This window comes from Furipterus horrens, unplaced genomic scaffold, assembly GCF_987537825.1.
Source record: "Furipterus horrens unplaced genomic scaffold, mFurHor1.1.pri manual_scaffold_2, whole genome shotgun sequence".
NCBI lineage: Eukaryota > Metazoa > Chordata > Mammalia > Chiroptera > Furipteridae > Furipterus > Furipterus horrens.
In genome coordinates, this window is record NW_028327172.1 from 48,295,944 (window position 1) to 48,307,434 (window position 11,491).

The 11,491-nt window shown below is 50.6% G+C and overlaps 1 pseudogene; it reads right to left on the minus strand.

The window, feature by feature from the left end:
* The window catches only part of LOC150018529 (guanylate cyclase D-like), a 29,103-nt pseudogene extending 20,979 nt beyond the window's left edge, over positions 1 to 8,124 (minus strand).
* Between the last annotated feature and the right edge of the window lie 3,367 nt (positions 8,125 to 11,491).

The window sequence follows — 11,491 nt, forward strand, 5'->3', positions numbered from 1 at the left end:
GGTCGGTGTTCCCCAGTGACTGTGTCCTTAACATTTTACTCCCTGAGACCAGGGGAAGCACCCCAGGAAATAGCAGGCCCTGGTCTCACAGCCCAACCCACACTTGGCCATGGGATCCCAGGCCTGGTCCCTGCACCTGAAGCAGGATGGAGGTCCGGCCTGAAGCACCCTGCATGGGCAGCATGGCTGGCGGGCCCTGTCTAGCTGGTTTTCCCCCTCTCAGCGGGCAGATGGAGGAGGGGTGCAGCTGCGGAGTGTTGAACAAATGGCCTGACGAATCTCTCTCCTTCCCACTCCTCCACCTCATAAATTTTGGGCCTGGAATGCTCATTATTTACTGACTATTGCTTTGATGGAGAAAGGAAGCGGGGCCGGGCCTCCTTGTGAGTTCAAGATTATCCACGGGAGCTGGGAGGGGATGGTGGGCTCAGCTCCACCCCTGCTCTGCACTTCGAGTGAGATGTCAGGGTATCTATGGGAACAGGTCCCAGGAACAGGATAGAGGCAGCAGGGGAACCACAGGAAGAGCAGCCTGGAGTCCAGGAAGCCCTGACAGGGACCATGGAAGGGGAGGAAACGTTCCTGAAGTTGGGCTCTGGTGCTGGGGTCAGAAGAGAGAAAATGTCTAAGACCAGGTGACCATGGGGAAGGTGTGAGTGATTCCCCAAAAGTATGGGGACAGAGATGCTCTTGAAGGAGTCCCACCCAGGCAGAGAACTAGGCCCCCAAGACTGGACAGCCTGGCCATATCAGACATGGGCTGGATATCTGGCACATTTCAAATTTGATTCCCAGTTTAAAGGTGAGAAAGCTGAGGCTCAGAGAGGGTAAGTGATTTGTGTAAGGTCACCCAGTAAGTGACACAGCCGGGGAAGAACTGAGATCTGTATCCACACAAAGTCTGTGCTAGGCAGTGGGGTGGCTCCTGCATGGGCGTCTGCACACTTGGCAGTGACACTGGGAGAGGCAGGAAGGGGCTGGGGCTTTCACCCAGAAACCAGTGTCCTCAGCCCTGGAATTGTCAGCTGCCATTTCGGCAGAGTTGCTGAAGGCTGCCTGGCTTACGCCAAAGAAACCCACCTCCTATGGTCAAACGAGGCAAGTGTGTCTGTGTGGGTATTTTCAGGCCCAAATTTCCTGATGGTCACAGAGCTCCCTGACTACATGAGGAGGAGGATGCTGTGCCTTCTGCTGAGAGCCCTGAGGAGCTGTAGGATAGGCCTCGAGTCAGAACCTCCTGCAGGATAATACCAACACTAAGGACATCTCCTTTGAGGGTGCCCCCCGCCCCAGGCTCTCCAGGCACCCACAGCAGCTCTGGAGCCGTCCACAGCAGCTCTGCAATCACAGGGCAGGGCCACACTGTGCCACCCACTAAGCACCCAAGCTGGGCTGAGCTGGGCAGGCATTTTACACATGTGGTGTCACCATCCTCTCCCTTCAGTCATGGGAGGAGGTAGGTTCCTCCCCGTTCACAGGCAAGGGGCCCAAGGCTCAGAGAGAATAGCCATCAGTTTCAGGCCACCCTTTCCCCTGCCTCGCAAGCATCCATTTAAACATAGGCCTCAGAACCACTGGCAGTCCCCTTCCCACCCGTGAACTGACCTTCCAGCACTGGCCGTGGGCAGGGAGTCCACTGAGCGCCCAGGAGCTCCACATAACTGCGGTCAGTGACCTTTAGCACAAAGCATCTATCCACCACACAGTTTCAGAACTTGAAGCAGCCATGTGGGAAATGTCAATGGTACAGACACCGCACACCCTGAATGGACATAATAGGGGTCCATTAGGCTTATGGTGAATGAAGGGGACCCTGGTCCTCTCAGAATTCCCATGGACCCCAGAAAACCTTCTTGTCTCCCCCCACTCTTTGCCATACTATTCAGACTTTTCTCAAAGTAAAGATAGCCCAGGTCTCAGAAGTCTGAGCATCTTGTCTTCCTCCCCTCCCGGTTTAGACCACAGCTCCAGGCCCAGGGGAGGGTTCTCACATGAATCAAATCCAGCAGCAGGGAGGCCTTGAAGGTTCAATCCAACTTCAGAGCCACATTCTGCAGTAGGTCCTCCAGGCTGCCCCGGGCACAGTACTTCAGCATTAGAGAGCACTGATCCCAGGAGCCATGAAGAAACCCAGGCAGGTGGCAACATTCTCATGCCGCAGCTCCGGCATGTGCCAGGGCAATGAGCATCTTTAGGAGCCTCCAGGGGTTAGACCAGGTTCGAGCCACATCTGGGCCCTCGGTACATGAAGCACATGGCTGAGCATAGAAAGACATCCAAAATGTGGGGTGGGTGGATGGACAATGGATGGATGGATGGATGGATGGATGGATGGACAGATGAGTGGATGAATGGGTGAGTGAGTGGAAACATAATAGATGAATAGTGAATGAGCTGTAACTAATTCCACAGTGCAGGGATCTAAGCCTGTTTCCCAACCTAAGTGACACCATGAACCTGAAACCGCCAAGACTCTGACTGATAAGGAGAGGAAGAGGTGCAGAAGGGATCAGCTCCAAGCAGAAAGCAGCCTCCCTGATGGCTGCCCAACTGGTCAGAGACCTTGAACTCAACCAGCAATGCTAGCATTTGCTCAAGCAAGAATGATGGACCCCTTGTCTGGTAAGGCCCTCCTCACAAAAATAGTTCAGGGGTCAACTAAGAAGGGGAGGCCTGAATACTCTCCCCTCTTAGAGATTCACACGGCCTCAAATCCTCTGACATTACTGCCTTCAAGAGGTGGGGTCTCTGTCCCCCACTCCCTTGAGTCTGAGCCGGCTCTGTGGCATGGTGACCAATGGAACATGGTGGAAGTGCTCCTGTGTATTTCAGGTCTGAGTCTCAGAACACTAGCAGCTTCTATTTCCTGTCCCTTAGAGTCCTCTCTGTTAGAGCCCTGAATGGCCACAAAATGTTCCTCTACCCAGAGTCAGCATGCTGGAGAGACCACATGGAGAGGGCCTGAGACTACACGGAGTGGGAAGACAGGTGCAGTCCTGCCGAGGTGCTTAGCATGTGAGTGAAGCCAAACGAGGCTCTCTGGATGGAGAGTCAGCAAACATTTTTGCAAAAGTCCAGATGGTAAAAACGTTAGGCTTTGTGGGCCATACAGTCTCTGACACAAATACCCACCTCTGCCATTGTTCTGCCAAAGCAGTCATAGACAATATATAAACAAAGGAGCATGGTTGTATTCCAATAAAACTTTATCTGTAAAAACAGGTAGTGAGCCTGATTTGGCCTGTGGGCCATCGTTTGCCAACTTCTGATCATTTATAAGCTGAATATCACTGAGTGATCCCCAATCAATGCAAGTGAAACTGAGAAATTGTCTAGCTGAGCCATGCCCAAATTTTCTGCCCACAAAATTGTAGAATATCATAAAATAATTTGGGAGATTATTTTATTTTATTTTTTATGGTTAATGTATTTATTTAATTTTTTGAGTATATTTTATTGATTATGTTGTTACAGTAGTCCCAATTTTTTTCCCTTTGCTCCCCTCTGCCCAATACCCCCTCCTCTCCAACAATCCCACCCCCCTTAGTTCATGTCCATGGATCGTGCATATAAATTCTTTGGCTTCACTCTTTCCTATATTATTCTTAACTTCCCCCTGTCTATTTTGTACCAACCAATTATACTTCTTAATCCCTGCACCATTTCCCCATTTCTCCTCCTTCCTCCTCCCCTGCTGATAACCCTCCAAATGATCCCATACCTATGATTCTGTTCCTATTCTGCTTTGCTTAGTTGGATTTTGTTTTTAATTTTTAGATTCAGTTGTTGATAGTTGTGAGTTTGTTGTCATTTTAATGTTCATAGTTTTGATCTTCTTTTTCTTAAGTAAGTCCCTTTGACATTTCATATAATAATGGCTTGGTGATGATGAACTTCTTCAGCTTTACCTTGTCTGGGAAGCACTTCATCTGTCCTTCCATTCTAAATGATAGCTTTGCTGGATAGAGTAATCTTGGTTGTGGGTCCTTGTTTTTCATCACATTGACTACTTCTTGCCAGTTCCTTCTTATCTGCAAAGTTTCTTTTGAGAAATCAGCTGATAGGCTTATAGGCACTCCTTTGTCGGTAACTCTCTGCTTTTCTCTTGCTGCTTTTAAGATTCTCTCTTTATCTTGAACCTTTGGCATTTTAATTACAATGTGTCTTGGTGTGGTTCTCCTTGGGTCTAGCTTGTTTGGGACTCTTGGTGCTTCCAGGACTTGTATGTCTATTTCCTTCCCCAAATTTGGGAAGTTTTTCTTCATTATTTTTTTCACATGAGCATTCAATTTCTTGCCCTTCCTCTTCTCCTTCTCTCACCCCTATGATTCAGATGTTGGCACGTTTAAAGTTGTCCCAGAGATTCCTAAGCCTCTCCTCATTTTTTTCAATTCTTGTTTCCTCATTCTGTACTGGCTGGCTGTTTTTTTCTTCCTTATGTTCCAAATCATTGATTTGAACCCCAGTTTCCTTCCCTTCACCACTGGTTTTGTGTGGATTTTCCTTTGTTTCATTTAGCATAGCCTTCACGTCTTCCCTTATGTGTCTGCCATACTTAAGCATATCTCTCAAGCCTGTATTTTTATCACCAGTGTTTTGAACTCTATGTCTGCTAGGTTGGCTATCTCCTCGTCACTTAGGTCTCCCACTGGGACCTTGATCCGTTCCTCCTTTTGAGCCATACTTCTCTATCTCCTCATCTTGACAGGCTCCTGTGTTTGTTTGCCTCTGTGTCTTAGGTAGAGCTGTCACACCAGTTACGTTGTAAGGGGTGGAGCCTTAGGTATTCATCAGTACAGGGCAACCTGTTTCACCACATTGTGGCACTGTATTGGGCGACGGGTCTGAGAGGGAACACTGCCACTTGCTCAGCACTCGCCCCTTTTCCAGGCACTTCTCCCACTTCCAAATGGGACTGGTGCCTCTCTAGCTGTTGCCCTGGCTGTTGTTCCCAAAGTGGGTGGGTCTGCAAACATCTAGGATTATGGGGGCCTTATGAACAAGCAGACTCTACTTAGAGACCGGCAGTTTCTTCCTCTGCCCCAACACCCACTGGTTTGCACAGTCAGAAGCAATGATGCTTTATTTTCCCTGGCGCTGGAACTGTGCCATGTGGTCTGGTCTGGAGCTGGGAACACTCCCCAGGTGTCCCTCCTTACTTTTTAAAATGCATGACTGTGCTTTCCGCCAGCCTGCCACAGCCGCTGCTGCGGCCATCACCACTCCATGCCCTCTCCACCCTGCCTCCACCCCTCCTACCTGTCTGGATGAGTATTTCTTCTTTATATCTTTGTTTGTTGGACTTCCATGCAGCTCGATTTTCTAGAACTGCTGGTTGTCTCTGGTTTTGAGGTAGTTGTATTCCTTAGTTGTGGAGGGAGACGCAGTGTGTTTGTCTAGGCCTCCATCTTAGCTGGAAGTCTGGGAGATTATTTTACTTTTTGCTTTAAGCCACTGTATTTGGGGGTAAGTTGTTACACAGTCATAGATAACCAGACAGCATATTAAAAGTCCTGAGAAGTCCTGTTGCTAACTCAAGCAATTTCCAAACTTATTTAACCACAATTAAACCTTTTCTTTCAGGGAACATCTATGCACATTGGTTACAAAATACCTACCTTAGTCTCTATGAACCTGATTTCAGATGGAAATAATAATAATAAAACAATAATAAAAGTTACAATTTATCAAAGGTACACTACTTACCAGGGACAGTGCTAGGTTATTTCATATATTCTCTCTTATCATCAGAGCTCCCCTGGGTGGTTTCATTATCTCCATTTCACAGGAAAGCCAAGTGTCCTGTGGAGGCAGAATTCCACCTGGGATCTTCCCGACTCAGATCCTGTGCTCTGTCCCCCATCCCACAGTGCCTCTCAGGATGGTCACAATCCCAGGGGTGAAGGGACTTATGTTATTAGTGATGACAAGTGACTGGAAGATCCCCAGGAGAAGGAATCCTGTCTCTTCTTCATTGCTGTATCCTCCAAATTCTGAACACAGCTGGACACATAGTTGATGCTCAATAAAAGTGAATAAGTGGCAGGTGAGTGGAGGGATGGAGGCTACAGATGAGGTCCTTCGTTGGTGTTGATTATGCATGTGGTGCTACTGATGGAAGGGTCTGTGCCTCTGGTGGTTATGGTGATGATCATGCTAAGGTGGTGACATGACTTCGGGATGCTGGTGTTTGATGGTGACAGTGATGGTATACAACTGTGATTGAGGTGGTGGTGATCGTGATAATAGGAGGACTTCCTTTCTGAGGCTAGAGGTTTCCACATTGAGTAGGGATCAATAGGGGGTCTCCTAAAGGCACCTGTCCCCTGTCCACCCTCCAGGCCCTCTTCAGCCCTAAGTTTCTCAGGAGGCTGAGGCAGCTCAGCTGCAGCTTCAGTCTTCTCCAGCCATACCTACTCTCCCTGTTCAGGGAAAAACACAAGTTCAGCTGCTGCTAGTTCCCAGCTGGGGGACCTCGGGCAGATCCCTTACCTCTCTCAGCCTCAGCTTCTTTCCCATAAATGCGCTCTCTCTGTGTGCCCTGAGGGCAGGGGAAACAAAAGTTGGACTTTTACTCCAACCCCCGGGGTTGAGCCAGGGGCTCGGCTTGGCTGACAAACTGGAGTTTCAGTCCTAACACCACCACTTCCAAGTTCTGTGACCTTGGGCAGGTGACCAGATCTCTGAACTTCATGTTGTAGTTCTGTAAAATGTGGATGATAACCCCACCTCTATTGCAAGGGCTAACGAGATGGTGGATATAAAGGTGTTAGTTCCTTGCCCCAAGGTCAAATTTACTCTGCAGGGCCTCAGGCACCCATGACACCCCACACCATGGAAGTGAGGGGGCTCTGTGACCCATGAACTGCAGGGGAGGCCAGAGGGGAGGGTTGGAGAGGCGGAGGCCTCCAGTCCAGAGCTAGCTGTAACCTTAGCCCTCTCTCCCCTCTCAACTACAGATTTCTGTCTCCTCAACCTCAGCAGCAACCTCTCAGCTAACTAAGAGGAGCAGACAAAACATCCTTTGTACATCTTTAAAGCCTCCTTTCAGCAGAAAACAAAAAGAGATGGAATTCCCCAGGGAGACAGTAGAAAAGGAGCAAGAGCCTCCTGTCTCTTCCTGTAGAAACAGTTAGCCGGGCTCATCAAGTGTGAGCCATGGAGGAGGGGAAATGGAGCACCGCTGAATTGCTGCATTTGAGAACACAGCTCCTGTGAAATTGCAGTGTCCTCAGCAACTTCAGAATCTTGTCAGTCTAACCTCTGACCTTCCCGGGTCTCAGTCAGCTGGTGGCCCACACTCTGCTTGGAGGCTGTCCTCGGCTGGGTGCTGCCCCCATGTATTAGGGCCTCAGGGACCAGGATCTCACTGCCCCCCACAGAAGCAGGCAGGAGAGTGACCTAAGCTGTCCCTTGTGCTGCGAGAGGCCCTGGGGTGGACCCCCATGATTTTGCCCAGAAACTAGTTGTTCCCCAAGGTCAGATCATGATCCTTGGCAGACTGGGAGTTGGGAATCCTGCTTCCCAGTTCTAGCCCTGCCACTGACTTGCTATGGGACCCAGGAAAATCACCGCCCTTCTTCAGACCTCAGTTTCCCATTCTGTAACAGGGCGGGGCATACAGAGACCCAAGAGTCTGTGGGCTCCCTTGGCTTCTCCCAAACTGACTCCAGCTCCCAGGTCTGGGCATGGGGGTAGCATAGGCTCTCACCTGGTACAGAGCCACATTGGTAGGCTCCTGGGAGGCTTCCAGGCTCCTTGCTGGTCATGGATCTCAGGCTCCCACCATCTTCCACACTTCTTGATTCGCTCACGCTAACCATATGCAGCATCTGGAGGGGTCAGGCACCATCAAGAGTTTAGATTGGGCCTCAGTCTGCTGCCTACCCACCCAGCCTAGTGCCTGCCCCGCCTACCTGGCTGCTCAGGGGCCAATGGATGCAGGCGAGCTCCTGGGCTGACAGCAGGATTCGGTGGGGCCCCGCACCAGCTGCAGTTGCTGGATGCCCGATCTGAGATGAGGGAAAGTATAGGGCAAAGGGGATGGCATGAATGTCACTCCTGCCTCTGTCTGGCCCCTTTGACATGCCTCTGACCCTGAGCCCTCACCTACCCTCTCCCCATTTCCCTTTCTGCCTCCGCAGCAGTCCCAGCTGGGCTAAGATGGCACCACCAAGCGGTGCCCCCACAGAGTATCCCTCAGCCCTGGCTCAGCTGGACTCCCAGCCTGATGGACCTGCCAGTCTCAGCCTCAGGGTTCCCATGTCGCCTGGAGGCCTCATGGGGCAACCAGAGCCTGGGGTGAGGGCTGCCCCCTCCTGGACGTGGCTGAGGCTCAGGGAACGCGGGCAACTTAAGACCCAAAAAGAACTATTTCCAAAGCCAAAGGTCATCCTGGCCAGCCCCCCAATGCACAGCTGCCTGGCTGAAGTTCGGTGGGGATGGGGTCTTGTCCCAGTCCCAGGCTTCTTCCCCAGGGCTCCTAGGGAAGCTCTCCAACCTTGACAGAGTCTGACAGAGGCTCTAGGATGGACAGGACTGTGAGATGGTCCTGAGGACCTGGGGACAGAGGACAGGAAAGGCCCCTGCAGACTGCCAGGGCTATGCACCCAGGATAGAGGCCCTGTGGGACCAGGGCTCAGAGGGGCAGAGCCAGGCTCAGGCACACAGTCTCACTAGATGAGGCAAGTGAGGGCCCTGACAGCTAGCAGGACACTGCCAGGGCCACAGCGAGGAGGCTGCCGGGGCTGCAAACCTAGTGAGCAATCAGGGGAAGACGTCAGTCCCAACAGTAACAACCACACCAGGGGTACAGCCCCTTCATTCTTCTCCTGCACCTGCCTCTTGGTTCCCCTCTGGGAAATGGGGACACAACCTCTGCCCACCCCTTCCCCAGGAGTGCAGCTCAGAATGGCCCCCAATGAGGAAACTCCCAGCTGCAGCTGGATCGTCACACACACATAGTGATTTTCAGTATTACTGTCTGGGTTCTCACCTCAGGTTCCCTGTCTTGGGGCCCCAAGGACCCTGCTCACATCCCATTATGGTCCTGATCACACTATGGCCTCTTGTCTGCAGGTGTCAGGTCCCTTTTCACTAGACAGAGAACAGTGGGACAGCAGGGCCTGTGCCTCTGTCCTTTCAGAGTCCCTGACTCCTCACACAGGGCAGGGGCTGGATCCTTGTCAGTTGTTACCCAACTTCTTTTTGGACGCCCTTCACGATGGGCCACTCACTGCTTGCTTTGTCAGTCAGCTTCATTGTCATTCTCTTGGACTGTTGGACGTGTCCTCCTTACACTGAATCCGAATCTCAAGGAGCTGAGTCCTATGAGCCAAAACCGAGCCGGCAGCCACATCCCCCACCCAACACTCTTCTGATTCACCGCAGTGACCTCAGAAAAACTTCCCCCTCTCTCACACTCCCAGCACTCTCCTTCCAATCTTCACAGTTTGCTAGAGACACAGAGAAAGGAAGGGAAGAATGTTTGCAAGAAAAGAGCAGCTGAGCCAGAAATGACAAATAGAGAAATTAAGTCAGAGATAGAAAAATAGAAGCAAAAGAGATACAAGAGGAGAATTGACCAAGGAGGCCAAAAGACTGCATAATATGAGAAAGAAGACAGAGACAAATGTGTGTGCGCACACATACATGCACACACACATAAAACATTAAGAAAGAGAGAGTACACCAGAGACTAGACAGGGTCACTTTGTCAAATAAAGAACAGGTCATGTGCCCACAGTGGAGGTGGGACTGTTGGCCACACAGGAAGGCCTGGACTGGGGGAGGAGCGTATGCACACCTGTGCATGCCCCCCCTATCCCCCCGCTCCGAATCCATTGAGGGTCAGTGCTGACCTACCTGCTCTAGCTCCAGGCGGGCAGCCACCCCTCCACTGGCCCCAGAAGCTCTGAAGGCCTTGTCCATGGGGCTCAGACCCTGAGCACTGCGTCACAGACCTCTCCAAGGGGCCCCCTCTGGCCAGTGACTGCGTAGGAGTGGTTTCCACAGGGCAAGGGGAGGGGCATGGTGTCACAGGGCAAGAACACCAGCCTCCCAACCACCAGGCCCCAGGCCCACGCGTGTCTCAGCAGGGCCACCTGCTCAGAGTCACCCGGAGCGCTGAGCACATGCACAGCACCACATTGGAAGCAGACACAGCAGCAGGCTTACTTTTGCAGGCCTTTCCTGCAGCCCAGAGGCTGTGGGCCCTGAAGAGCTGCTCAGAGCTCTTAGGTCCACCCCACCCCTCTGCTGCCACTGCCCAGCTCCCTCTCCTCCCCATCTGTCTGGGGAAAGGAGAAATATCCCCTCTATCTGTTCCTTCTGTAACAGTAACACCCAGGACCACTAAATCTGGGTTTGACTTGGTGAAAAAAAGATCCCCTCAACAGAGGATAGATTTCTATTAATATGTCCCTGCTAGCCTGCACACCCAGTCATTTTGACCAGCTTCCCACCTTCCCTCTGCCCTATGGGCTCTGACAATTGCTGATGTATGTGGACAGCTTGCCCTGTGTTATCCTAAAGTACTTTTGCAAGCATTTAGTTATCTGATATCCCAACAGTACTAAGAAGTATGTCTATCATTACCTCTCCTCTCAGATGGGAAAGCCAAGGCCCAGAGGGGTTAAGGAGCAGCTCTGAGTATGTTTACACCCATGGTGGCAGGGCCAGGATTGGAACCTGGGCAGCCTGGCTCGCAGCTTGTGATCTTTTTTTCTAAGATAAAAAAATTAACATAATGTATATACCATCAAATTTACCCTTTAAAAAATTTACAACTCAAAAAAAAAGTGAACTCAGTGGTTTCAGTATATACATAAGGTTGTGTAACCATCACCACTATTTAATTCTAGAACATTTTTTATCACCCCGAAACCAACCCGGTACCCATTAATAGTCACTCCCCATTCCTTCCTCCCCTTAGTCCCAGTTAACTAACTGCTCGTCTGCCTTGTCTCTGTGGATTTGCCTGTTCTGGGCATTTCATATAAATGGAATCATATAATATGTGGTCCTTTGTGACTGGTTCCTTTTTCCCTTAGAATGATGTTTTCCAGGTACATCCATATAATATATCAGTACTTCATTCACTGTCATGGCTACACAATATTCCACTGTGTGGACAGACCACATTTTGTTGATCTATTTATCATCAGCTTGTAAACTGAACTGTGACTCTGGGTAGCATCCTCAAGGTCTAAGCAGATATGAATGCACTCCCCTTTGCCTTAGTAAAATAAATTGTCTCTGGGTAATAAGGTGGCCAATTTCATCCCCAGGTACCCAGTTCAGAAGGGAGCCCTGCCCACAGTAAGTATCCCACACCTCTACCCAAAGTAAAGGTGCTCTGTGTCTTAGGTCCCTGATCAGGGCTGCAACCCCAGCTTACAAAGGACCACCACTTGCTTTGAATGTGGCCCAGGTTCCTAATGCAATCCTTTTCTCCAAAAAATCCAGGAATGTGGAGTCATCAGGAAGGCCG